This window comes from Megascapheus bottae, chromosome 11 (genome assembly GCF_031878675.1).
Source record: "Megascapheus bottae isolate mThoBot1 chromosome 11, mThoBot2.hap1, whole genome shotgun sequence".
NCBI lineage: Eukaryota > Metazoa > Chordata > Mammalia > Rodentia > Geomyidae > Megascapheus > Megascapheus bottae.
In genome coordinates this window covers 41,111,735-41,138,492 of record NC_143519.1, presented here as the reverse complement: position 1 = coordinate 41,138,492, position 26,758 = coordinate 41,111,735, and the positions used below count along the sequence as shown (strand labels likewise).

The 26,758-nt window shown below is 42.2% G+C and overlaps 1 long non-coding RNA gene across 1 annotated transcript; it reads right to left on the bottom strand.

Moving 5' to 3' along the window:
* Positions 1 to 347: 347 nt before the first annotated feature.
* Positions 348 to 26,758, bottom strand: LOC150056936 (uncharacterized). Its single transcript, XR_016537022.1, has 3 exons — positions 26,696 to 26,758; positions 14,019 to 14,098; positions 348 to 477 (listed from the first exon to the last, which is right to left on the bottom strand). It is a non-coding gene; the product is annotated as an uncharacterized LOC150056936 (long non-coding RNA).

The window sequence follows — 26,758 nt, the reverse complement described above, 5'->3', positions numbered from 1 at the left end:
CATTTAACTGTATGTATCTATTGTTATGGTTAAAGAATCATTTCATATTTTTAATTCTTCAACTTCAATGCTTGTAACTGTAGATTCCAGTAAGCAACAAAAGCATGCCAACAGGCTTCCTATAATGGAATATGGGTGTCACCAGTGGCCATCTGATCTGAGATTGGTTTGTCTTTCCTGAAGAATGTTGGGCCACGTTAGAGCCTATTGATTCCTGGGGTTTCTATTTCCAGCTCGCAAACCTTCTATGTAAGCATGTCTATACGGTTAAGGGTATGTGGAAGAAGCAGCATTGTAAAAGGTAAAGAGAGCCACTTTGCCACCATCCTGTCTGGTTCTTTCTTTTCTTATTTATCACCTGGATGACATCTTTCATGTCTGAATCTAGCCACAGCCTCTCATACTCCAGGGGATGTCTAGCTGTTCTTGAGCAGGGACCTGGGGATGTAATGTCTGGTCTAGGGTTGTTGGAAACACCTGGAAAAGAATAAGGGAAGGAACTTTAAATCAATCACATTCAACCCTGGTGGAGTGTTCTTCAAATTAAGTTTCATAAAACCCTAGTTTTACATGGATTTTCTGAGCTGATTTTAATCCATGATAAGATTCTAATCCAAGGATTTGGGAGTTGTTGCATATCACATCACCCATGTGGATATTCACTGCAAATTAGTGCGTTAGGATTCTGGTACATTTCACAGAAAAGAAGTCACTCAAGCTGAGCACTGATGACCCAAACCAGTAATTCTAGCTACTCAGGCTGAGATCTAAGGACTATGGTTCAAAACCAATCTGAGCAGAAGAGTCCAAGAAACTCTTTTTTTTTTTTTTCTTTCTTTTTTTTTTTTTTTGTGGGTCATGGGGCTTGAACTCGGCATGGGTGTTGTCCCTGAGCTCTTCAGCTCAAGACTACCACCCTATCCCTGGGCCTGGGTGGTGTCCCTGAGCTCTTCAATTCAAGGTTACTGCCCTACCCTAGAGCCAAGCCCCAGTTCCTGGTTTTCTAGAGGTTAATTGGAGATAAGAGTCTCAGGTCCTTTTGTGCCCTGGCTGGCTTTGAACCTTGATCCTCAGATCTCAGCCTCCTGAGTATCTAGGATTACAGGCATGAGCCACCATGCTTGGCAAGTCCAGGAAACTCTTATCTCCAATTAGCCACCAAAAAGCCAGTTGTGGAGGTGTGGCTCAAGTAGTAGAGCAAAAAAAAAAAAAAAGCCAAATGAGAGTAGTACCAAGTCCTGAATTCAAGCCCCAGTACTAAGATGTGTGTGCATACACTACACTACACTACACACACACACACACACACACACACACACACACACAGAGTCCCAGCTCATTTGATTAAAAGTAATTTTTTTTCTGAAAATTACCTCTATATGAAACCCTACCCTTCACATACCATTCTTGTCTCCTAATATCCTAAGAAAGTACTTGGCATAAGCCTGAATTTACTGGCTAAAGGAGAGTCAGCCTCCTTCCATATGCTGGTTGTTTAGGTCAGTCAGTCTCAGACTCTGTTTAGTATGCCAAGCTTTGTAAACTTCCTCACTTACAAAGCACTTTTGAAGGCATGTAAGTGAGTAGAAAAGCACTCACTGCCATATTCAATGTTTAGCAGAAAGGAAAGGGCTGCCCTGAACCTGTTCTTTTTGAACCCTACTTTCTTTTGTAGAAGTTTACTCCAGAAATCCTAACTACTACTTTCTGAGGCTATCTCCTTCATTCGCAGGACCTAATGGCTCCACACTCCAGTGACACGAGGCACTCACGGGCATAGTTATCTAGCATTCACTGTTATCCAGCATTCACTGGACCAAAGCAGCCAACATGCAATATGACTCATCATCCCATCCCATTAATAAATCACTCCTTCTGCTTGCCTTTTCTTATTAGGGTTCCTGAAAACGAAGGCTTATACCTCCTACCATTACTGATTCTCCCCACTCACACAACTACCTCTCTGAAAGAAATCAGGTGGAATATATATACACTTGATCAACAAGACCTTTGGTTCTGTATTAGACCTATCTTTTGACTGGGGTAGGAAAAGGGCAGAAGAATTAATATGGAAAATTGAACAACAAAAATGTTCTGCCCTGCCCCTCAACAAATCATAGAGTTTGAGTCTTACATTCTGAATTAACAAGTCATTTTGGGAGCAGCTGGATCTTTCGGAGTTGAGGCAGAGTACTCCTGAGAATCACAATTGTTTGTTGGTCTAGGATTCTTTTTTTTCCCCATAATTTTTTTTATTGTAATTAATAGAAGGGTTACATTATATTCACCAGATAGAAGGTGCATTATTTCACATTGATACCCCTTCTCATGTCATGGTCCCCGTTTCCCTCCCCTGCACCCCGCCGCACATGTTGTTTCATTTCATGAAAATCCTCCTCTTTATGACTCCCTCCTATACCTTCATCCTTTCCCTGTAAGCCCCAAACATACTGTTTCTAGAACAACATTGCCAGGAATATCTGAGTGGCATCATTCTTATTTTCCCAAATAATTTGAGAGAAGGTAAGAACAGCTAGGGAGTCTTGTCTTTTGCTGCTCATGGGAAAGGAAAGAGGTTGGTATGTCTCAAATGGTTTATTTCCTCTTTTTGTCTATTTTCTGAAAAATAGAAAAGTACAATGTGAACTCACAGATGAGGAAGAGTTCACCAAATAAGTGACATGCTGAGCAATTATCCTGATGCATGAAGAACATACCCTAGATGCAGAAAAAATGTTTCCAAAGATTTTGTTGGAGAGAGAGGAAAAGTACAATAACACTAACATCCAAATCTGCAGAAGTAGGAAGTGCTTGCTGCAAATTAAGTTTCCAATAGATATTGATGATACTTTGATCATTGGGCAGAAAATCCCCTACATGGGTTTCCAAATTGTGTTTCTTAATCTTCTTTTTTCTTTCTTTTCATGAGGCATAATTAAGAAATTCAGAATCAAATCCAAAAGATTTAGTACTTGGTATGCAGAAGCACTCACAAACAAATATTTCAGAGCCCAATAAAGATGATTCTGACATGTTTACATGGAGAGAAAAGGCAATTTTTTAATTCTTTCAGATCTGGCACCAGAAATGCATTTCATTAACTTTGATGCATTAGGGCTCTCTTCATTTTTCTTTTTTGGAAAATGGGAAAATATGCCTTTTTTTTCCCCAACATCTTCTTGTTTTGAGAATATTGCTTTACACACACACACACACACACACACACACAGGCACATAGTGTATACACATAGTGTATACAAAAATTACATGCATTTACAATCGATGTCCTAAGTGAAGTGAATTGCAAAATGATTATTTGATTCTTTCAGCTAAGTAGAGGAGTTGTTTGGTGGTTTCCTTTCAAAGGTAGGGTGTGGAGTGGAGCTTGGCAAAGAGAATGGCCTTCAGTGCCTCCTCTTGGAACAAGAGGTGGAGGCTGAGATGGAGGAAACACTACCAAATGAAGTAATAGTCCATTCAGTGTGCCCACTGAACTCTGGGATGGTGTCAGGCAAGAGCTAGTGAAAGTCAGGGCAATGAAAACAGCTGAGACAGAATAGGGGAGGAGAGAGGGAATTACTGGAGGAGATTTCAAGTGAGGTCATGAGTTAATGACATGCAGGCTAGCTGTTCCAGACAGGCACTGAAGATGTCATTGCGCACTTATTTGTCTTTAGGTAGGAAGAAAGGCAGAAAGTGACAGGAATATTGAATATTAAAAATGTTATGTGCACTCCAAATGGATCAAAGACCTCCAGGTAAAAGCCTACACAAAAACTTTACAAGAAGGAATAGGAGATACACTAGGCCTCCTTGACACAGGTCGAAACTTTCTCAATAAGGACCAAGAAACACAACAAATGAGAGAAAGGCTGGATAAGTGGGACTGCATTAAACTGCAGAGCTTGGGCCCGGGAGTTTGACCTAGCGGTTAAAGTGCTTGACTAGCATGCACAAAGACCTGGGTTCGATTCCTCGGTATCCCACATACACAACCAAGCCGGAAGTGGCAGAGACGAGACACAACCAAAAAACCGGAAAAGTGGCAGAGACAAGACTGCGACGGCGACAGAGAGCGAAAGAAGCGAGCTGAGCTGAAGTGAACAGAGCCCAACCGAGTGGTGGCCGGAGCGAGCGGGGCCAGAGCGAGCAGGGGCCAGAGCGAGCAGAGCCAGGAGCAAGCGAGGGCTGGCCGGGCCGGAGCGAGCGGGGCCAGGAGCGGACCCGGGCCGGAGCGAGCAGGGCCAGAGCAGGGCCGGGCGGGAGCGAGCGGGCCAAGAGCAAGCTGGAGCGAGCCGGGCGGAAGCAAGCGGGGCCAGAGCAAGTGGGCCGGAGCGAGCGGGGCTGGAGCGAGCGGGGCCTGAGCTAGAAAGGGGGCCTAGCCGGGCCGGAGCGAGCAGGGCCGGAGCGAGCAGGGCCGGAGCGAGCAGGGCCGGAGTGAGCGGGGCCAGAAAGAGAAAGGGGCAAAAAAAAAAACAAAAAAAAAAAAACTGCAGAGCTTTTGTATGGCAAAGGACATAGCTAGTAAATTAATTAGGAAGCCCACAGAATGGGAGAAGATCTTCACCAACCAAACAACAGTCAAAGGCCTCATAACTAAAATATATCAACAGCTCAAAAAATTGAATCACTCCAAAACTAATCTCCAAAGTAACAACCATCCCATTAAAAAATGGGCCAAAGACTTAAAGAGAGTCTTCTCTGAAGAAGAAACAAAAATGGCCTAAGACACATGAAGAAATGCTCAACATCTCTGGTCATAAAAGAAATGCAAATCAAAACAACTCTAAGATTCCACCTCACTCCAGTTAGAACAGCCAGGATCAAGAAAACGAATAACAACAGATGCTGGAGGGGATGTGGCCAGGAGGGATCACTACTACACTGTTGGTGGGAGTACAAACTGGTTCAACCACTATAGAAAGCAGTATGGAAGTTCCTCAAAAGACTAAACATAGAACTCCCCTATTACCCAGCAATTCCACTACTTGGCATTTACCCAATCATCCAGAAACAAAGACATACTAAATCCACCAGCACAACAATTTCATTGCAGCACTATTTACCATAGCAAAGATATGGAACCAACCCAGATGTCCCCCAGCTGATGAGTGGATCAACAAGATGTAGTATTTATACACAATTGAATTCTATGCTGCAGTCAGAAAGAATGACATTGCCCCATTTGTAAGGAAATGGAAAGACTTAGAAAAAATCATATTAAGTGAAGTAAGCCAGACTCAAAGGAACACAGGCCCAATAGTCTCCCTCATTTGTCATAATCAGTAAAAACCTTGGGTTCTCCTAGCAGAGATTTACAATAGAACAAAATCTAGAGACATTAGGCCAAATAGTATGACACTAAATGTAAAGCCCTCCAGGATAAGGAAACAAAAGCCATAAAATGAATGGCTGTTGTCCTTAATGTACTATGTTATCTCTCATCTCTTGGTTTTCTCATATTGTTACATTTCACCTTATTATCTAATATATTTTATATGTGCTTAATTGGTTATTTGAAATTGGATAGGTAAGGGGGGAAATCAAGATAAGTGGGGAGAGGGTGGGAGGGAAATGGGGACCATGTCATAAGAAAGGGTATCAATGTTTGTGAAGTAATGCTCTTTCTATCTGGTGAATATAATGTAACCCTTCTATTAATCACAATAAAAAATAAAAAAATAAAAATGTTATGTGCAGAACAAAACTGATTTGAGAATTTGGGGATGTTACAAGAGTCAAGAGTACAGATTATAGCCGGGCGTGGTGGCTTATGCCTGTCATCCTCCTACTCAAGAGGCTGAGATCTGAGCATCAAGGTTCAAAGCCAGCCTGGGCACAAAAGGACCTGAGACTCTTATCTCCAATTAACCTCTAGAAAATGGGACTTGGCTCAAGGGTAGGGTGGTAGCCTTGAGCTGAAGAGCTCAGAGACAGTGCCGAGGCTGAGTTCAAGCCCCATGATCCACCAAAAAAAAAAAAGTGCAGATTTTATTGAAGATAATTTTTTTGGCAAAGCATGGTTTTCTAAATGCTAAGAGTTGTACATAGTATGATGGCGGGACAGTGGCATTGTATTCCCCTCCAAAAGACATTAGGTAATCCCTCTTGGTCAATGTTAAGTCAAGGATCTTTATATGTGAATGTCCTGGATAACTAAGTGGATCCTATGTCCATCATCTGTGTTCTACAAAGATTAAAAGCAAATAATATTAGACATACAGGGAAGCAGGCTTTAGAAAGACAGAGGTAGAATCAGGAGTGACGCAGCCATAAGCCAAGGAATGCCTGGAAGCCACCTGTGGCTGGAAGAGGCAAGGAGACTGTCTCTTGATTTCAGAGATATCAAGGCCTAATCACTACCTTGATTTTGTACTTTTGGACACTAGAGTGAGACCACATAGTTGGATCCTTGTGAGCCACTCACTTTGTGGTGCCGTTATGGCAGTGCTAGAAAACAAGCATGGGAAGGGCTGATAGCAAGGTCTTAACATCCAGGCAGAGCTGACTTTGACTACTGGGTTCTCTTCCTCCTGACCTATGAGCATCTCAAAACATTAGCTTGTGCATCTGTAGAATTGGAAAGGTAGTTAGGACAGAACTTACCACTCAGGGTGAGGTCCATGGAGTCAATGTGGGTTACAGACAGAACACTGTGAATGTCATGTCATAGGGGCTTGGTGATGGCACTTGATGCTATTGCAGCAGTGGTTGTCTCTCTTGCTCCAAACCACATACACGGACATTACACACACCTCCCTGTGTGGTTAGAATTGTCCTCCTCACTCAGTTCCAGATCCACTCTTCTATACTTGGCCTTGTCAAACTGGGACTGGGGCTCTGTTGACTAGGTTCATATCCCCTTTACCAGTTAGAGAGTCCCGGGGGGAGGGGGGCGCCGATATTGGATGGCATAATTGGAGAAAGGTCTTGCCTTTGTGTTTACTTATTCTCTTGTTAGCATCACCCATGAAGTTCACCTTTGTGTTAGTGCTTTTAGCTTTTGTTGGAAGCTTGGAACCAGCACTATCCTTGTTCTCAGGGTCCAGCGCATTGCAGGTAACACACATGTCCCGAGAGTCTAGAGTCCTAGCTCCCAACACCTCCAAGCTTCTAGGGGCCGATCACTCCAATCCCCCCTTCCCATGCTCACCCCACCCCAGAGGAAGTAGTAATATCCTACAGTTATTAGAGTTTGTTATTCACAGGTTCACATGTGTCTGTCGTCAGCCCCTTCTGCCTATGTAACCAGTTCCTTGTCTTCAGTTATCCTCTGTTAAAATCACTGGTGGAGTTTTGTTTTCTGATTGTTTTCTGGCAGATAGGACACTTTTCTGCGGGTTGCTCGGTTTCCCGTGGGTGTGGGGAATGGTTGGTACAGTGAAATAAGCACTGAATTGAAACCAGAAGGACTTTGATTTGTATTCTAGTTCCATTCGTTTCTAGCTGAGAAATATTGGCCAAAATACTTGGCTTCTTCAAGACTCTAATTTTCTTATTTGTGTAATAGGATTAATAATGTTTAGCTTGTATGGTCACATGTAGTTGCATGAGGTAATGTCTAAAACGTGCCTGGCACCTTACAAAGCTTCGAGGGATGTTGGCTATCGTTTTACATGTATCAGAAACATCGCTTTGTTTCGGTGTCTCACTCCCAGGCTCTTTGTAGTTGCTTCTGACCTCTTCCAAGCAGGCCTGGGATTTTTAAATTTCAGCTTCCTTGTTCATTTAGACAGGGAGACTGCAGCACTGTTGTACTATTTGGCAGGAACTCTGTCTTAGGAATGAGGAAGTGAGAGTTATGGATGTGAGAGGAGTTGCTCTGAAACTCCAAGGTACCAAGGCCCAGGATGAAAAACAAGACCTCCTGTGGGAAGGTCCCCTGGGACACTTGTTAGGCCTGGTTCTTGCTGCAGCTAGGTCAGCACTGTTTCTCATGTGGACACAAGCCTGACTTTCAGAGGCACACTCTATGGTAGTTATGACATCTCTGGAGTAGTGGAAAGTGAATTAAAAAGTGAACAAATCCATAATGGCCAAGATAGCTTTGCCAAAGACTTCAGATCTCATTTGAAGCCACTTCCGTAGTTAAAGATTCTCAGTGTCAAAGAAGATGGTCCATCAGTCACCAAATACTCTCTAGGCATTATTGTAAGTAAGAATGCATTTAGCCAGGAGTTTGGCCTAGTGCTAAAGTACTTGCCTAGCATGCATGAAGACCCGGGTTCAATTCCTCCATACCACATATATAGAAAAGGCTAGGAGTGGTATATGGCTCAAGTGGTAGAACTCTTGTCTTGAAAAAGCCCAAGGACATTGCTCAGGCACTGAGTTCAAGACCCAGGACTGGAAAAAAAAATCCTTCAGTAGGAGCTGCCGGAATTATAGACAAAAAACCCAGAAGTAAAGGTATGGTAGAATGCTGTGATTATTATTATTATCATTTTTTTTGCCAACACTTCCATAGAATGCTATTCTTGAGCAAAAAGGAGAGACAAGGCCCAGGCTCTGAGTTCAAGCCAAATACAAGCACAATAAACCCCGAATCAAATCCCTCAAACCACCCTCCCCCCAAATCCATGATCTGAGCCCATGTGGAATTTTCAGTATAATAGAAAGACTAAACTAACAGAACAAAGACAAATATAATACCTGGGTGTGTGATTCTTTTAAGTTTTAGGGTTTTTCAATAACTTTCAGAAAGATTCCTGAACTGTCTAGGACACAGTCTGAATCACAGTTACTATCACTGAAAAGTGTCTTTTGGAATCTGTCATTAATGTTTTCCCCTATTCTCTTTTTCCACTTGACCCTACTTGACTCCAGTACTTGATGCTGCTCTGAGTATCATCATATCAACTCATCGGCTGGGATAGCCACAATTATGTCTTGTTCACCATCAATGCACCCTTACTCTCTGTTTCCTTTATGTCTCTATCTGTAGTCAGGCTTGTCTTGGTTGACTATGGCATGAACATACACCTACCAAGAATGGGGTTGGCTATTGTGAGACCTGCAGGAGGTTCAGAGGGAATATCTTCTTTTTTTCTTTTTTTTTTCAATTGTATTTTATTGTCGGGTGATGTAAAGAGGGGTTACAGTTATATTCGGTAGATAATGGGTACATTTCTTCTTGAATATTGATGTCCCTTCTGTTGCTTTTCTCCCAGTTTCCCTCCTTCCACCCCCTCCCAATCGTGTTGTTTTTTTCCCCTTCCCTTCCCTATTTCAAATAGACAAATAAACATACATACAATATACCAGGTACAAAAGTCAGATACAGTGGCACTATGAGATATACCAACAGGAGTGAAAGAAAACAAAAAAAAAAGGAGAGAGGGTGGGGGGAGAAATAACTTCATACAGTAGGTTAAGAATAACAAACTCAAATATAAAGCTATTGTTTCCATATCCAGGAGTCCATTTCACTTATCCTCATCCTCCTCATCCTATAGGGCCGCATGTATATAGCTATTGAACTATTGTAGTATTCTGCTAGGAGAAGCCTAGATGTGAACTACTTATTGCAAATGAGGGAAAACATGTGGCCTATGTTTCTTTGAGTTTGGCTTACTTCACTTAATATGATTTTTTCCAAGTCTTTCCATTTCCTTATGAATGGGAAGATATCATTCTTTCTGATGGCTGCATAAAATTCCATTGTGTATAAATACCACACCTTCTTGATCCATTCATCTACTGAAGGCCATCTGGGTTGGTTCCATATCTTAGCTATGGTAAACAATGCTGCAATGAACATAGCTGTGATAGTAGCTTTAGTATGACCTTGTTTTTGGACATTTGGGTAAATGCCAAGAAGTGGAATTGCTGGGTCATAGGGGAGCTCTATGTTTAGCCTGTTGAGGAATCTTCATACTGCTTTCCAGAATGGCTGAACTAGTTTACACTCCCACCAACAGTGTCGTAGTGTTCCCTTCTGGCTGCATCCCCATCAGCATCTGTTATTGGATTTCTTGATAATGGTCATTCTGGAGTGAGGGGAAATCTCAGAACTGTTTTGACTTACATTTCTTTAATGGTCAGAGGTGTGGAGCATTTCTTTATGTGTCTATAGGCCATTCTTATTTCCTCTTCAGAGAAGTCTCCCTTTACATCTTTAGCCTGCCTTTTAATGGCAGGGTTGTTTCTTTGAAGACGTGCTTTTAAGAGGTTCAAATTTTTGAGTAGTAGGTATGTTTTAGATATGAGACCATCTTCTCCTGCTCTGTGGGCTTGCTGTGTAACTAGCTAGCAATGTCCTGTGCCATACAGAATCTCTGCAGTTTAATGAAGTCCCATTCGTCCAAGCTTTCTTTAATTTGTTGTGTTTCTGGGCCTTTGTTAAGAAAGTTTCAATCTGTACCCAGGAGCCCTAGAATATTTCCTATTTCTTGCTATAAAGTTTTCAGGGTATCTGCCTTTACATGTGCAATTAATTCTGGTGCAGGGTGACATAAAGGATCCAACTTTAGTTTTCTACAGATTTTTAACCAATTCTGCCAGCAGCAATTGTTGAAGAGGCTGTCTTTCTTCCATCCTATTTTCTTGGCTCCCTTATGGAAGATTAGGTGACTGTAGGTCTGTGGGTCGATTTCTGGGTCTTCAGTTCTATTCCATTGGTCTTCAGGCCTGTTCATGTGCAAGGACTAAGCTGTTTTTATTACTATATATAGCTCTGTAATAGAGTCTGAAATTTGGTATTGATATTCCTCCAGTCCTGTTCTTTCTGCTAAGGATTGCTTTTGCTATATGGGTGGTCTTTTATTATTCCATATGAATTTTTAGATTGCTTCCTCTATTTCCTTAAAGAATGACATTGGGATATTGATAGGTATTGCATTGAATTTATAGATAGCCTTTGGCAGGATTGTCATTTTCAAGATGTTAATTCTCCCAATCCAGGAGCATGGGAGGTTTTTCCATTTCCTTAGTTTGGCTTTAATTTACTTTTTCAGGTTTTTAAAGTTTTCATCATAGAAGTCCTTTACTTCCTTGTTTAAGTTAATTCCTTAGTATTTTTTTGAGGCTATTGCAAAAGGAGTTGCTTTCCTGATTTTAGTCTTGCTCTTACTGTTGGCATACAGGAAAAAAGCTATTGATTTTGGAGGGCTTATTTTATAACCTTCTACTTTGCCAAAGTTTCATACGAGCTCAAGTAACTTGGGAGTGGAGTCTGTAGGGCTCTTTAAATACAGAATCATGTCATCTACAAAGAGGGAAAGTTGTACTTCATCTTTCCCTATTTGGATCCCCTTTATATTTGCTTCTTGCCCTATTGCTCTAACCATAAATTCTAATACTATATTGAAATGGAGTGGAGAGAGTAGGCATTCTTGTCTCATTCCTGAGTTTAGAGGGAATGGCTTTAGCTTTTCACCATTAAGTATAATGCTAGCTGTGGGTTTGTCATATGCAGCCTTTATTATACTGAGGAATGTCGCTTGGATTCCTAGTTTATCATAAAGGAGTGTTGGATTTTATCAACTTATTTTTCTGCGCCTATTGAGATGACCATGTGGTTCTTGTCTTTGCTCCTGTTGCTGTTTTGAATCATATTAATTGACTTACATACAATGAACCAGTTTTGCATCCCTGTGATGAATCCTGTTTGATTATAGTGTATAATTTTTTTGATGAGTTGTTGAAGTTGATTAGCCAGTATTTTGTTGAGAAGTTTTGCATCAATGTTCATCAAAGAAATGGATCTATAGTTCTCTTTCTTTGATGAGTCCCTATCTCATTTTGGGCTGAGGGAATGACGTTAGGTGGAAAACTTGCACTTTCAATTTCATTGAAGAGTTTGAGGAGTATTGGTGTGAGTTCTGCATTGAAGGCCTTATAGAATTCAGCTGTGAATCCATCAGGTCTTGGGCTTTTTTGTGGAGGAGGGAGAAGGGCATTTCCAGGTTGCCATTATGAGGGATGAGTCTCTGATTTTTAGTACTCTCACCATCTCCCACACTAGATCAGCTAGGACATAAGCCTAACTGAACACTGTGTAATATATTTTAGTATACCATACAATGTATATTGCACAATGAAAGAATTCCATTGTCCACAAGAGCAATGTGTCTTGGATTCTCCATTATATCTGAACTGGAACTCAGATTATGTTTATCTAAAGAATAATGAGCAGTTGACTACCTGACCTCCCTACATCTTCCTGCCTATCTCTTTTGCCTCCCTCTCTCCTTCTCTTGCTCTTCCCTCCTGTCTTCCTTTTTTCTTCCCTGATCAATAGGAAGTCGAGCCATGTTAACAGGCGCTTCCCTGTTTCTCGGATGGATGATGTTCAAGAAGTTTCATTTGCTGTAGACCTAATCTACCATAATTTCTGGGATGCATGCCTATATACATATGGATGCATATGCACGAACACATATGTGTACATACATATGTGCCCGTGTACATATGTATGTGCAGTCACACTGTACATGTGTGACTATATTTGTGTGCAGGCATACATGTACAGCCATACATGTACATGCATATTTACATGTGATCCACATGTACACACATACTGTGCACGTGCTGGCATGCGTGTACACATGTATGTGTAGTGCATTGTGCACATGTGTATACACACATAGACATTTGCGTGACCCTTGTGTGCACATGTGTTTCTGCACATACATGTGTGTGTGCAGTGCATCTCTGTACATGTGAACATGCATGTGTGTGTGCTCATGTCTGTGTTTATTGTGTGTACATATATGGAAATCTACTCCAGTAGCTGTTAGGTGGCTGTAGTCTGAACAATGTTCCGTAAGAGGCAGAGCACATTTCTGTCGCACCACTCACAGAGAAGATTTCACATTGAAACGACAGCCCATACTCACAGTTCCAACTAACTCTGGATTGCTTGAATCATTCATTGAGAGATTGCTTCTGCCTGCATGCATGTGAAGTCTCAGAAAGGGAGGCCAGGAAGGCCCTGGCTGCTCCAATGCAGAGCTCACCTGAGGAGCAGGCTGGCTGCACACAGGGGTGAAGGCCAAGGCTGGTGGTTGAAAATAACCCTGGAGGGGCTGCTTAGTTCCTGCCATGAGGGCTGAGCCAGTCAGCACTCTTTTCCCATTCCTGACATGTTCCTGCAAGCTGTTCCCGCCTCTATTCCACTGCAATCTGTCTTGCACATTTCTTTATGCTTAGGCCTGGACAAGAAGGTATGTGCAATTATACAGTGGGAAAAACACACACCAAATTTTAAAGCTAGATCTTGCAAGCTTAAGCACAGATTGGAGAATATAGAAAATTCAGAGGTTGGTATAGTAGAGCCCCTAAAAAGCAACTAATTTAGTGAAAAATAAAAGCTGCAACATACACTTACGTTGAAAGTAGAAGCAGTGAAGTATCCATTCATACTAGAATGGATAAGCCACATATGAGGAAATACTATTGAGCTTGAAAAGGAATGAAACTCTAGCACATGTTAGATAAGCTAAGAGCAGTAAGCTTAGTGAAATAAATCAGCCACAAAAGGACAAATACTGTACAAACCCCCTTGCACAGGGTCCTTGTGTAGTCAAATTCATAAAAACAGACAACAAAAAGGCGGTTTGCCAGAGGCTGGGGAAGGGGAACTGCAGAGTTAATATATAATATTTACAAGATGAAAAAGTTCTGCAGACTGTCTGCACAGAGTGTGAATATATGTATTGTCAATGAACTGTGCACTTAGAAATAATTAAGATGGACGATTTTATGATATGCATATTTAACCATAATTAAAATGTGAAAAAAAACCTAAGGAAAGACAAGCCCATTGTAAAACAATTCATTGATTCACAACTCTGCAAACTGCTTTCAGCCAAGTGTGACCAGGCAAGGTTGCAAAGTTAGGGTGACTTCAGGGTGACTCCAGGAAGAGTTGAAGCTGTGGGGAACGTTTGGGAAGGAGGGAGGTGGTCCTTTATTGACCTTTGTCTCATCCTCTGACCTTTGCCTTCAGGACAATCCTCCTCCCCCCCCCCACATCTCTGGTATACATAGGAAAACTTAACTGCAAAAGCACTTACCTTGGTGTTATGAATGCCAACAGCATGTAGGAACTACTGAGTGTTCAAGGTCTCTGGAGATGGGGTGGGTTTCTCTTTTCCTGAGCACAAAACAAGGTTGGTTAGACAGATCAGAAACAGGGTACATAGCTGATCTACTCACAATGTATTTCCCAACCTGGGATTCACAAGTGCTCTGTGCAAATTTCACATACCTTCTAATAAGCCCAGCCTTTATAGTATAAACGCATCCTAAAATCATAAATTGAACTCTATAACTGAGGCAACCTGATGACCAAGTTCTGTGGGCTGAAGTTCAAGGTCTACATTTATCACCGATTCACTCTATTGAAGGGCAAATGACACTTTGAAGCTTGGCATAAATGAAGGTGTGGCACCAAATTGAACAGGAAGGTGGTGGGAGAACTGAGTCATTCCCCCATACAAGTAAGTGGAGGCAAGCCACAATCCAAAATGCCAACACTGTAACAATGCCAACAGTGTACGGAGTGCTGAGAATCTGCTTCAACAAAATAACAGGACTCATGTTGGTAATCTCATGCAGGTTGATTTGAATGAGGTTGGCTTCTGAAGTTTTCTTACCATTTAATTTGGGGATGTGTGTTTTCCAAATTCCATCCAAGTGGCTCGTGCCTGTAATCCTAGCTACTCAGGAGGCCAAGATCTGAGGATCATGGTTCAAAGTCAGCATGGGCACTAAAGCCTGTGAGACTCTTATCTCCAATTAATCACCAGAAAACCAGAAGTGGGGCTGTGGCTCAAGGGGTAGAGTGCCAGCCTTGAGCTAAAGAGCTCAGGGGCAGTGCCCAGGCCCAGAGTTCAAGCCCCATGACTGACCAAAAAAAAAAAAAAGAAAAAAAGAAATATATATCTGCATTTGTGCTCAACATTAACATTGGAGTATCAAGATGTCTTCTTTTCTTTAAAAGTATGTAAGACATCCTAATAAACAAAATGGAGTTCGATAAACAGCCCTACTGAGATGTGATTAGATCTAAAGGCAATCTTCAACTTAGTTATTGAGAATAACTAAACTTACATCAGGAAGGAATTGTACCCATTGTCTTCAATATAAGTCACACACACACACACACACACACACACACACATACACACACACACACACAGTCCTGAAGGAAGTGCCATGCCAACTTCTAAGCTCCTTCTTGAAGGCTTGGCTAATCTTCTTATGTTTCTTACCTTCCCATATTTCACATTCTTTTATGTTTCATAACCTTCTAGTCTTTTTTGGTCCATTCTAGGGTTAGCTGCTTTCATTTAGGATGCTTGTTTTATATAGATTTGACATTAGCAAATGCTATGATTTCACCTCAAATGAATTTCTGGTCAAGTAGTTCCTATGGAGTTTGGCCACCTTAAAAAGCACTTGCTAATTGCCATTTTCTTATGACTTCAAAATTTGCCCTGTGCATCTGCTTGGATTCCCAGCTATCTTTATCTCTGACTCCTATGTTACTTTATTATGGGAGCAGGAGTGGGTCCTTTCGGAGCATAGACAGGCCTTTGGAGCTTTTTGTCTGTACACTCACTACCTTAGCAGAGTTATGCCATATATGGATTCCACTTGAAGTAAAACTTGGACACTCTGACACTTTCTTATGAAAATGCTGATGTCTCTCCTGAAGGTAATAGATATTTCTGGTTAACTTTCCATGGCCTGTGTCATTGAGATATGATAACTCCCACTTTTTTCTTTCTTTTCCCCCCATCCTTGGGTTTGAACTCAGGGCCTGGGTGCTGTTCCTGAGCTTCTTTTGTTCAAGACTAGTGCTATACAACTTTGAGTCACAGCACCACTTCTGCCTTTTTCTGAGTAGTTTATTGGAGATAAGGGTCTCATGGCCTTTCCTGTCTAGGCTAGCTTTGAACCACGATCCTTAGATTTCAGCCTCCCGAGTAGCTAGGATTATAGGCATGAGCCACTGGCACTCAGTTCCCACTTCTCAGGAAAATGTTTGTCAGATCTCCAAACGTCGGAGCTCTAGACTTTGTCAATCTAAGTTGAACAAATAATGGTATCTGATCTTCACGAGCTGATGGGCTTATTGGGGAGGATGGTACAGTACATTGCGATAGGGCTCCACCAACCACACAAATGTCATTCTCCATGGTAAAGCCCTTTGCCTGTACAAGGGCGAATTCCCTAACTACTCCTACCAAAGAGCATCACAGTGAACTGGGTCTTGAAGGATGAGTGTTCAAGGTCAAGAGAAGCGTTTGGGAAAAGGCCAAGAAGGACCATCTGCCTGATGTTTGGATGTGCTTGAAATGCCAGGTGCATAGGGTTTGTAGTGGGGATATATGTGGTGGCAGTTGGAGAATGGTGGGAGCTCATAGCGGAAGAAAGTAGGAGGGCAGATCTCAAAGAGACTTGCTCATATTCAGGCCAAGAAGAAGCAACTGCATACTGCTGCTCACTCCTTCTGCCTCTCCCCTCCTCTTTCTCTCTTTCCCCCCATTCTCTCTTCTCTGTTCTCCTTCCCTCTCCCTTTTCCCCTTTTCCCCCCTCCTTCCCCATCTTTTGTTCTCTTCTACTTTCTCTTTTTCCTTAGCTTTATAATTGTGAGATGATACAATTAACCCACTTAAGGTATATAATTCAATGAATATTAGTGTACTCCTGAATTGTAAGACTATCATCACAATTTGAAGCTATCTATCTACTTACCTATCAATCACTTATCTATATTAGTATAGTGAAACCCATCAAATGCTGTTTGAAAGAAGAGGAGGGATGAAAGGAATGGGGGCATAGTAGAAGAGATGAATATACTTATTCAGACTGCACTGTATATATAGTATATACATATATATATACAGTCTCTCTCTCTATATATGTGAATATTACAGTGTAACTCCTTTGTATTATAAATGTACGCTCATTCCAAAAATACCTTTTAAAGTATTTATTTTATCAAAAGGCTTCCATTTGTTCTGAAGAATGGGTGACTTATTAGGATCCTCAGTGATTTTAGTGTTCATGTCTGTTTTCCAGTTGGTGGACATGATTCCTCTCTTTCTTATTGGTGTATTGACATTGCCTCCAATCAACCACTGAATTTGGTGTGTGTGCCACTTGTTTATTTACGAGCCTGCTGCCTGACAGTAGGTAGACATACAACTGCCCATCCTCCAGAACAGACTGGTTGAGCTGGTACATGATATAGACATATCCAGTTACAGTCACAATGGCAAATTCAATAGGGAAGCCCTTGGCTATTTCACTGAGTGACTGTGCCCTAGAACAGAGCTCTGAAAAGATCTGGTTTCTTTCTCTGGGAGCCTTGTTAGCCCAAGTTCAAAGACTGCATCAGACAGTAAGAGCAGCCTGGGTTCTTTCCACACAGTTCCAACAGGGTTTCATAGGCTCTAGGACAGATTCTCATAAAGACCTCTTGGTGATTCTCCTTCTTTTCCTACATGGAAATTTGATTTGAGATTGGTTTAGAAAATGATAGGATTAAAATAGAGCTGCACAGGTAGTGTTTGACTCACACTATTAAACTACTTATCACTTAATGCTACACAACAGGGTGGATTTAACAATAATTGTGTAAGGTATATAAATGCCAGTGAGCTTTATCCATCTTGTTCTCTTCTCGAGTGATGTATGTCATTGTGTACCCTAACAGATAAGAGTATTTTAAGAGTTTGTCATGCATAATTTCTGCTTTTTTATTGTCTTTCTTATATTTACCAAATATATAATTTCAAACGTTGGCTTAATAATTTAAGTCATTGTAGCATGTGGCTTAAGTTTGTCTTTTAAAAAGGTGCTGATGAGAATAGGCAATGGGTTGAGGTAGGAGGGGTCGGGGCAAGTCTAGGGAAGTAAGAGAAAGGTATGCTTAGTACTTAAAGAGACCCTAGCCTAGTTAAATGAAGTTTCTACGTGGGGGTAAAGGCCTACATACTAATCCTAACAGAGATGAGTCCAGATCTGCTCCAGGGTTCAACTTCTGAAAGCTGTTGTGACCATGTGAGCCTGGAACATATTTATCATCAGGGAGAATGAACCCCAAACCTCTGGCCAGTCTAGGGTGGGAAAAGGCACAAATGGTGTTAAGCTCAAGGAGCTAGAATGGCGTTAGTAGCTCAGCATGAGGAATTTCAGATTCCTACCCCTGTTCCTTGAGGAGACTCTGGATATCTTATGGGACCCATTTGAGGATACCTGGCCAGTTATTTAGCTAGAAAGAAGGCTTTCTCCATCCATGTGTTTATTCTATCTTTGATTTGTTTACTCATTCAATGCTGACCACTCAGTGTGTGACACTAGAAAGACAATGGAGGTTGAGTGTTTGTAAAACAGATTCTGTCTGCTTTTGCCGCTCTGGTAGAGGTCTGGCTACAAATAATTACAATCCAGTATTGATGAACCCTACATTGAGAAACGTTGTGTGGTGCTGTGGCTGTGCTGGGAGAATCAGCTAACGTAGCTGGAAAGGATAGAAAGAGTGAAAGCCCAGAAGAAGACAAAGAGGAAGTTAGGCAGAAGGTATAGCAAATGCACAAACAAACCATGAACCATGTGTAGATATTTTGATACCACTGGAGTGTCGATGTAATGGGAACCACAGAGATACATTCTCGAAGTGGAGAAAGGTAACGAACTCCCTGTGTCCACCAGTTTTCTCCGGGCTGCCCCAGTCTATGGACACGTTTTTCATCAAAGACAGGACATTCCTTGTGTGTAGTTAGAAATCACAATATATTCTTCCACGGAAACGTGCCCAGGGGTAGTTCTGTGTGATTAGAATTATGCTATATCTAACACATTTATTTAGTCTCCATTTCCTCCCAGAAATGCAGAGGACCAGGTCCTGTCCTTGGGTAGGGCTCCTTTTGTGCAATGCAGAACACCGCACTTCCAGATTTAGCCATCTGACTCAGAGCTTCGCCTGCCTTCCCTTGTGTTTGAATTTGAATATTTTGCTCTTATGAGGCTGTACACGTGGCGTTGCCATGGTTCCGCTCCTCCCTGCTCTTCAGTATCTGAAGCACTTACTCATACCCCTGTTACCCACTTGGCCCAGAAAGCCACTGGACTTGGAAGCCTTTTCTCTAAGCTGCAGAAGTTGCAGATAATATCATTATTTCTGACTGATTCATCATCAGTTTAATCTTAGTTCACAAACAAAATCAAATGTGAGATGGATGGCAAGGCTTGAGTATGTCCTCTCACTTTCCATCAAACCAATTATTTCTTATTTTTCTCTGTCTTGTCCTTCCAGAATTTTTCTTTGCAGAGGCTTATAAACATCCACAATGTGCCTGGTACTTAGGATGCCAAGGTTGACAAAGCACAGGGAGGTGTGAGCCTAGCAGGAAGCAATGGCAGATGGACAGGTAGCCAGCCAGTTCTATTGGGTAGGATGGGTCAGGGATAATGAGACAGAGATCAAAGGAAAGGAGAAGTTCATCCATCCTAGGGATGCAACTGAGCAGAAATTAGCTAGACAAATTCACATGCAGTCCAGGCAGAGAAACATGGGAACAAAGGATCAGGCGATTGCAAGATTGAATTGATGTCTGGAGGCAGAAAGAGACCATGGTCACGATCGCTGGTGATGGGAGGCCCCTGCCTTTCCTGTCCTTCCCCTGGCACATGGGATGATCCTAGTCACCTCCTGGCAGCACTCGGAGCTACAAAGGACACTGACCTCTGTCCTAGAGGAAATCTGTATTTTTCAAATGTTTCCTTAGAGTCCCAGGAGAGGTGAGGGGCTGAGTCTGCACTGGCAGGAAAAGTGGGCTAAATGCAGGCCAAGACCAAAATAGTTTCTTGACCAGATGGAAATTAGATTACTGGTCTGTGTGGGTGTTGGCCTCAGGAGGCCCATAAAAAAAATGTGAGAACAGGGCAGAGATGCCTTCTAGAGGGATGGGAATGAATGCTTTAGAATATCTATATGCTATGTCTTTTATAAATTCAAAACCAAGGTGTTTTTCACTGCCCATGTAGCTGTGAAAATCTTACTAATTGATGGTTGCCAAGATTCTTGGCCCCGTTGCTGGCCCTGCTGGCTCTGAGCAGGCACTGTTGACTCATGCCTATAAATCCTAGTTCTTCGGGGGGCCGGGAGTTTGGCCTACTGGTTAAAGTGCTTGCCTAGCATGCGCGAAGACCCAGGTTCGATTCCTTGGTACCACATACATACAAAAAAGCTGGAAGTGGTGCTGAGGCTCAAGTGGTAGAGCTCTAACCTTGAGAAAGACCAAGGACAGTGCTCAGGCCCTGAGCTCAAGCCCAGGACTGGCAAAAAAAAAAAAAAAAAAAAAAAAAAATCCTAGGTCTTCGGATGGAGGCTGAGACATGAAGATGCGGTTCAAAGCCAATCCAGGCAAGAAAGTCTGTAAGATTTTTATTTTTAACTACCCAGCAAGAAGCCAGAAGTGGAAGTGTGGCTCAAGTGGTCGAGTGCTAGCCTTGAATGAAAACACTAAGGGACAGCAATGTGGCCCTGAATTTAAGCTCCGATTTCGGCAAAACAACAACAAAATCCCCCCAAACAAAGCACAAGAAAACAAAACAACAACAAACCCCACCCTGCTATTTGGACATCTTTGGAAATCACAAACTGGAAGGAGGCTTCTGACCTGCCTTCCATGTCATCATTCTTCTTTCGTCACTTGTTCCAGACTCTTGCGGTCTGGTTAGGAAAGGGGCTCAGAAAGGAGCCAGTCTGTGATCTTGTCTTCTTACATCTGTCAGTCTGTATCTGATCCTTATGTGAAAATCCACCTGCTTAAGAACTTCCAAGCCAGATGCCACAAGACTTATCATCAATACTGTTTTGTTTTGTTTTGCTTTGCTCTTCTTTCATCACTGGTGTTTGGGGAACTCGATTTGGGGAAATGATGATGTTAGCCACACAGACAGCTGGGAGTCTCCCAACATCCCCAAGGGCAGCCCCAGGGCAGGCAGGCCTGCTTTCCTCAATTAAAGCCACAGGAAGCAGCCCTCCAAGAGAAGCCCACACTTCAGCCTCTTGAGGAGGCCGGTGTGGGGCAGGGAGATTCGGATTCCAAGTAAACAAAAGAGAGGATTTCACAAGCTTCTCGGAAATGGAAACACCGGGACCTGACACTTGTCATCTGCTACTAAATTTGACCTTTTCATTTTCCTTGCGCAGGATATAATGGCAACCGTGGCACAAATTCCGGGATGAAACGAGATAAACAACTGGTTGCTGAGGGTGTTTTTGATTTTTGGTTTTTTTTTTTTTTTACCTGCTATGGGTCTCAGATTCCCTGAGTGGTAAGCATGACTCAGGACAATTCCAGCAAGGTATTACGAATAGAAAACCTCAGAAGTAGAGCTGAGCATTCTTGTTTGGACTTTTCTACATTTGTAATTTTCATTATGCTCAATAAACTGCTGGAGGTAAAACTATTTTTGTCACACTGGGTGTAGACTGATTTCCCTGTTTGGGCAACTCTGTGCAGTGCTTCAGTGTCACTATGGAAGGAAGCTTTACTGGGTCTTGAGTACCTTCCCCCAGTAGGCAGAATGCATCTCTCCCCTGTTGTGTCTCTAGAGCACCTGTGTGTGCTGCGTATTGTGCATGTGTTGTGCTCTGACTGTGTTATTTCTTCACAAGTCTGCCTTTCCCTTGCTGCTGTTGAGCCCCACTGTGGACCATCTCCTGTTGAGCTTTGTATTCTCAGTCTAAGCACATTGCTGGCACGTGGTAGATACTAGTCCTGGAGCTTGAACTCAGGTCCACTTGAGTCACAGATTCACTTTTGGCTTTTTGGTAGTTAATTGGAGGTAAGAATCTCATAGACTTTACTGCTCAGACTGGCTTTAACTGTGATCCTCATATCTCAGCCTCCTGAGTAACTAGAATTATAGATGTGAGCCACCAGTGCCTGGCTAGATACATGTTTGGTGTGAAGAGTTGATTTGATTTTAGAAGCAAGTTTAGAATTATAGAATGTTGGAACTGTTAGGTGACAATGAGATAGCATATAAGGAAAGTTAGAGCTCAAGGAAAGCTAGCTAGGAGGTGAAGGAGTAAATGACTTAAAGATAGATGATTTCTCTTTTCATTTAACCAGTCACTTTGGGCAAACCATCAGTGAGACCTTTCCTTGCCTGTGAAGTGACACTATAGCTTTCCATCCAGGTTTTGTGTGGACGAAGTGATACCACAAATCTGATCGAGATTTTTCCAGTTGTGGTAAGTGTTGTGTGAGACACACCAGCGTTAATGTTAAGAAGACTGAGGACCAAGGAGCCAGAACAGGCCACATTCCAATGTGATTGGCTCCTTGGAGTTCTTTCAGAATGACCTTGGGCAAATAAATTTGTTGTTCAAAGGAAACTGCCTGGCCCATTTTCTAGCATCACCATTATGATCAGAAACAAAATGGAAATGGATATGGTACAGACATTATTAAGTCTGTGAACTGGTGCCATGTTTCTAACAGATAGGGAGAGAATGGGCTTTTCTAGGGTCTTTGTGCTGTTTTTCTCCCTTCCTTGGCATCTGTGTGGCAATTCTATCCATATATACATGCACACCAGAGTGAAGAAGGCCAAAAGGAAAAGCCTCTCTAACTACAGTGTGGGGAACATTCTCCCCCTCCCTGAATGTAAGAATGTGCCTGCATAGTTCCTTGCCCTAAGGGCCAGAAACATTTTGTGATTAGATTACTAAGCAAAGCATGCCTGTTTGCATTGATATGCAAACATCCTACCACCTGACCTCCTACCCTGAGCAGTTTCTTTACCCCAACCCCCTCTTGCCTCTCCTGAAGAGGTATATAAACCCCTGTGTGAAAAATAAAATTCGCAGCTGATCAGAACTCTTGTCTTGCTGCCTTCCTCGTATCTCCTGTCTCTCTCATTCCTCCCTCTAGGTTCTTGGCCCTAGTTGATGTCCTGCTGGACGGGACACTACGGGTGCCTGCAGCTGGGGATCCATTCATTATGCAGTAACCCTGAGGGACCCAATTCTCACCATGTAACATGAGTACAGAATGAGGGAAGGCAGCAGAAGCCAGCACTCCTGAAATCTCACCTTTGGGGAGAGATTCAACACAATGTCCAAACAGACACAGTCATTCTGAGCATATCTAGACAGACACTGGGCCCCATTAGCACATATCCCTCTTTCATTCAAGATCAGCCTTTTCTGCCTGTCAGAGGTTAGGCAGTTCCAGTTCTCACCTGTACAATAAACACAAAGCATACAAAAAGCATGAATAAGAGACAGAGATAGCCAGAACCCTCAATGCACTAGAATTGTGTTGCACCATCGAGTGTAGAAGAATTGAATAGAATCTGACATTGTTACACTTGACTCCTTTTAGTTTGCGTCTTTTTTTCCCCCAAGAAACTCAATAGGTCTTTTGGATTGCAAACTCCCAGGAGATGAAAGAGAAGAAGGGTCTTTGGGGGTGCCAAATGAGAGCTGAGAGGAAAAGGAAACATTCTGGGAAAGTGGGAGCTGATAGAGATTGGGAGATCCTTGAATCATAGTTTTCTTAGCCTAGTCTCTGTTGCACCTCAGGTAAACAACAAAACAGACAAAAAACACCCTAGAGTTGCTAGGAAGACTGAAGCCCGGAGAATGGGCATCCCAGGCCCAGCCATAATTGGATTTGTCTACTCTAAGCACTAGGGCACCAGGGCCTGGAAAGACTCTCATCAGCTCTTTGTTTATGTCAGGAGGCCCCAGTAGGTACTAAGACTGGTTTTTACAACTATTGCTCTGGGTTGATTTAATGAAAATAAATAAAGGCGACTTTTTTTTTTTTGAGAACTGAATATGAGCTTACAAGTGTCCCTTCAATTGTCCACAGTATTTGTTTTAGTATTTATTTTAGAAGTGCAATATCCAGGGTTATCTCTGGGGTCAGTTACTACGCAGTCCAGTTTCTGAGCATCTATCTATTCATAGGGACTTAAAAAGTTGGCAGTGGAGCAAGAGGAAAGCTGAGAACACTGAGTGAGTCAGAGGTGAGGATGACAGGCTGTGCGGAGGACAGGAATTCACTGAGCCAGTGTCTCTCCTATGTTGTCCCACAGGTACTGTGCTAAACATGTCATACACATCCATTTTCTGATCCCATAGAAAACTTGTAAGGCTGGGACCTTGATTAGCCTCCCATCTATGTAGAGAAGTGCACAGATAACTAAGCTTTCATAACCAGGAAGAGACAAAGCCTGGAGTGGGCCAGAAGGCCTGGCTTCAGAGTTCATGTTCCTAGCAACTACCTTCTTCTGTAGTAGATAACAACTCACAATGCAGCTGGTCACCTGAGGCTCATGCCTGTAATTCTAGCTACACAGGAGACTGAGATCTGAGGATCTCACTTCCAAGACAGCCCAAGCCAGAAAGTCCATGTGACTCATCTCCAATAAACTGCACAGAAGAAAAACACATCTGAAAGTGGAGCTGTGCCTCAAACAGTACAGTGCTAGCCTTGAGCAAATGAAGCTCAGGGACAATGCCCAGAGTTCAAGCTCCAGAACCAGCAAAGAAAGAAAGAAAGAGAGAAAGGAAGGAAGAAAGAAAGAAAGAAAGAAAGAAAGAAAGAAAGAAAGAAAGAAAGAAAGAAAGAGAGAGAGGCACAAAACACCTCACAATCCCTGGGCTGGGCTTTGAGGTGTTATAGGTATATTTATTCCTCAGTTATAACAAATTCCTTCCCGTATATTGTGATTAATCTGGATTTCATTTTGACAAATGATGTTCAGAAACTAACCGGTCTTGAAGTGAATTAGAATAAATCTTTTCCCACTCTGCCCTAAAATCAACTCAAATGCAGTCTAGTCTGTGGGGCTCTCTACTGCATACACAAGGAGTGGCAGGTTGGAATCATAAAAAATTCTTTGTTTTCTGACATGAATATTGAATTTTGGCAGAGGGTTTGTGGCAAACACAGAGTAAATGGTTTCACCTGGTTTATTATATTTGAATGAAATTTGACTAGGGATTCAGAGAGCATTAGTATATCCTTGGGGAATTCCTGTGAATGCAAATACAGTTTGGTGTTTGTTTGTAGGTAAATGCCCTCAAGAGTGCCACAGGTGAGTGTTCAGAGGATTTGGCACAATGGCTCTTCCTCCCCCCCCCCCCCTCCTCCTCCTCTTCTTCTTCTTCTTCTTCTCCTTCTTCTTCTTCTTCTTCTTCTTCTTCTTCTTCTTCTTCTTCTTCTTCTTCTTCTTCTTCTTCTTCTTCTTCTGTCAATAAGAATTTTGTTCTGTATGTGGATCCTTCCTATGTAGTATTCCTTTTCTGGATTCCCAGATTTGATTCTTAGGATACTAAATTCATAGTCCTTTAGCAGAATGGTTAGGTAATAGAGATGCATTTATGCTTGATGTGGGTTTTAATTTTATAAACACAGAGTAACACCTTGCTTAACGCCTCTTTGGTTAGAGGCCTTGAGAGTGTGTGACCGGGCTGTTTGTCTCAATAGAAATAGGTCTCAGTAGTGAGCAAATCATTGAACACAAGTCATTTGCCAATCTCTTTATCCTTAGTACTTTGCCACTACCTTTCATTTGTCACCCAGTTTTCTCTTTGGACCTCAGCTTCTGGTCCTGCAGCAAGCCATCCATCCATCCATCCATCCATCCATCCATCCATCCATTCATCCATGCATCCAGTGAGCCAACCCTCATGCCTCTAGCTATCCATCCATCCTTTAAAAAAGATGCATTGCTCATATCTTGTGTCTCATGACAAGCTCCCTTGGAGCTTTACTCTTCTATTCCCCTCTTGCTTTGAGGGCTGGGAATCTCAGTGACTCCTTCTTGCCATGCAATTCTGTGTGGGGAACTATGAGGGCATTTTGGCCCCTCTTCTTCCTTTTGAACCTGCTTTGTTGTGTGTCATCAGCTGAAAAAGATTTCATTTTTATAGTTTTTTTTAAGTAAGTAGAGAGGATTGGGAATCCTAATGATTGCTGTTCTCTCTCAATTCTTTCTTATAATCTACTGCCTTTATTATGAAGTATAATTTGAGTTTACAGCATAAAGATGATGTCTTTCTTCAAGTTAGCCTATTCCCTTCCTGGAATTGTGAGCCTCTGCAGTACTGGGCAGAGGAGCTGAGGGTTCGGAATGCAACAGTGATCACTGGGGAAAGGCAATAGCTTATCACTGAAAACACTACTCCTTGTGAACCTGAGTGCCTCCCACTTCCACTGACCTTAATCTGAAAGGTGCTGCTATCATCCATTTGATGCAGACAAGCTGTCTTTTCTTTACTAAGTGAGTTCTAAGTGAAGGCTTAGTAAACAATAACTGCATCTAGTATAGTCTATATCTTAATATAATTGTTAATGGTGAGCTCTGAGAAAGGTCCTGAGTTCAAGCTCGAGGACTGGCAAAAAAAAAAAATGTTTAAAAATTTTGCAGTCTTCTTCAATTTGAGAGAGAGAGAGAGGAAGATTCACTGAGTTGATTCAGTGTTACAGTACAAAGTCATTTAAAACACAACACAAAACAAACTATCTGTAATAGAAGGGCAGGGATCAAAACTGAAATAAAGGGCAATGAGGTAGAATCCCTGTGCATGATTTTCTTTGGTGGATGCTGAAAAGATGGTGAAACACTGGGGAATTCATGAAGGCACAGGCCTTCCCGGAAAGCAGCTGGCAGGGACACACAGCTGCTCTGCAGGATTTCACCTTACCTCTTGCAATTGTTTTCTGGCCTGCAGTGTTCTCATGGAAGCTCCATCAGGAGCCAATTCCAG